We start from the raw sequence: 2554 nt of genomic DNA on the forward strand, positions 1-2554 counted from the left end.
GGATTTCATTGGAGTGCAGGGATGCTTCTTAGTCCATGCATTGAAATTAGAGCAGTCTATAGGTGAACTGACACACCTAGTGTTCCAAAGAACTAGCTGACCAATGACACTTGTAAAGAGGATATACTTCGTGGACTGATCGAAAATCTGACTGATACGTCCAACAAGTAGGCAATGAAGCAGACTGACCCATAAGCGACCAATGGCTGGTGGAGGGATCCAAAATCCCTTCTCTATATGTGTTTGCTGTGTTCATAACATAAGCTCTAGAAAACAACGAGCTTTGGGTCTGATTTAGAGATTTGTGGATGAGTACTCAGTCACACATGTGACAGATATTCATTTCACCTCAATACAAGTGCCATAGGAGATGACACACTTTTAATAAAGCCAACAGGATATCCATTGCGTCTCTGACAGAGTACCCCCATACACCAAACTCTAAATTAGGCCCTCTATCTTTAAACCAGACTTAAAAGGTACATTATCTGTTATAAATGTAATGTTCCATCTAATATAAAAAAAATATGTTTTCTGTGCTGCTTCAAGTTTGATGGATACCTTCCGATCAAAGCATAGACAAAAAAACAATTGGAAATCAAGTGAAATAACGTTACGTTTTTTAAGGTTTCATCTGTGAACATAAAGATGGATAGAAATGCGAAATAAGAGCTTTGGAAAATAGAGGTAATAACACACAACAGCCTGAAAATTAGATAACAAGTGACATCAAAATCACACAATCATAATCACCGGTATGATATATATCATTATCAATGACTTAATCCATATCACTTTGGCACCATCTAGTGAGAGGCCTCTTCTTGCAGGACACGTGGAAAACGATTGAATTATAGGAAAGGGGAAATTAGAAAAAGGAAATTCAAGTGTCTGACGTTTTTTCCAGCATAGAATATCTTGTGCGTTAGTCAGTAGTTAAAAGTAAATGAATCGAAAGACATGTCAATATTTGCATGGAGGCGTCTAGAAATATTTGGTGGCACAGGCCCAAAGATATGCTCTTCGTTTCTCTCTCTAGGACAAGTGTATTTGCTCAGCAGCATTCTTTTGGGTGATTGGCTGATGAACGAGAGGTGTGGCTGGTGTCATTGAATAAGAGCTCTTCGGCCCTGACGCTGTGGCCAGACTGGAATCTTCTCTACCTACAACTTTCTTGCTCCGAGGTACAAGGTAGGACCACAGGTTTGCATTGACACAGCTATGTAGGAGTGGGAAGAGAGTTTTTTTATGTGCTTTTTTTACAATTGTTTTTCAGGTTAAACTCGTTCTTCTCAACTGAAATCACCTTCTTTTATTTAGTTTATATTAGTCATTTGAGATAAGGAAACTTGCACTCCTTGTACACCTTTAAAAAGGAATAGACATCATAACTTGTTCTAATACCATATTTATTCAGGTTGGATGTTACAGTGCCTGCAGTCACAGCCAGCAGACAATGTGAACAGCAACATCCAAACCAAACCCCCAGCTGTCAAAGATCCGAAAGGAAGTCGAGCCTTTAGTTTGTTTTCTGTTTTTGTTCTACCGAGTTCACATTCATTACCAAAACTGCCTCGTTGAAACAGACCCGTGCTTTGTGCTTCTACCGCGACTCTAGGGATCAAGTTAATTCCAATATTTGGGCTAGTTGAACAGATGGACAGTGCAGTGTAGTGATACAAAATGGTGAGAATGAGTGACAGAGCCTGGCTACGACCGCTCAGCAGGCAGGAACAGAACGTGCGGACAGGGTGCTACCGTAGCTACGGAGAGTGAAAGAGAAGGATACTTGACTTGCACTGAGTCTCCTAGCTGCAGAGTTCTAGTGAGCGCCTGGAGCTCAGTGGGAGGGCAGTGACTTTGGCAGAATCTGGAAGGATTTCTGAGGTTGGATGATGCAGGTCTACAGGACTCACTACAATAGAGAAAACATAGCTCTGAGAGGATGAGAAATTAGGAATGGAAAGTATGAACTTTCATTGAAAGTAACTAGAGAGAGGGAGAGAGAGAATTTGTATAAGACTAAAGGCCTGATTTAGAGGGTGACACGAGTGTCACAACTGTGACGCATATCCTGCCGTCGTATTACAAGTGCTTTATATCCTATGATACTTGTAATAAGTGGCACGTTTGTGATGGAGTGACACACCTGGCAAACTCTGAATGAGGCCCAAAATGTAGTAACAATTTACTGAAAACTCTGCCCTCTCATGGGTCATTTCACTGAATTACTGTAGCTTATCCAAAATACGTAAAGGGATTGAAACTGAAATACCAGAGTATCATTTTAGTCCTTTAGTGATCCATCTTTGGTCGTCTGCCAAAAGGAATGCTAACTTATATATTGATCTAGTTTTGGGAAGAACGTCCACTCGTAGACGCGTGCAGCTGTGCCATCATGTTATTTGTCAACTTTGCAGTTTGTTTCACCCCTGATTTTAAATACACAGTTGCAGGCCTTCTTCCCTGAACCCATGTGATAGGTGTATGGTGAACCTCTTGTTCAAATCCATCCAAGACTCACGTAATCCCATATTTTGGGGTCTAGCCAGGA

The 2554-nt window shown here is 40.9% G+C and overlaps 1 protein-coding gene across 1 annotated transcript in view; it reads left to right on the top strand.

The window, feature by feature from the left end:
* The first annotated feature begins 1139 nt into the window (after positions 1–1139).
* LOC138273857 (lectin-like) overlaps positions 1140–2554 on the top strand; it is a 93234-nt gene continuing 91819 nt past the window's right edge. Inside the window, exon 1 of the mRNA XM_069218902.1 lies at positions 1140–1184. The gene's annotated coding sequence lies outside the window, so the exon portion shown is untranslated. The remainder of the gene's footprint in view (positions 1185–2554) is intronic.

This window comes from Pleurodeles waltl, chromosome 2_2 (assembly GCF_031143425.1).
Source record: "Pleurodeles waltl isolate 20211129_DDA chromosome 2_2, aPleWal1.hap1.20221129, whole genome shotgun sequence".
NCBI classification, from domain to species: Eukaryota; Metazoa; Chordata; class Amphibia; order Caudata; family Salamandridae; genus Pleurodeles; species Pleurodeles waltl.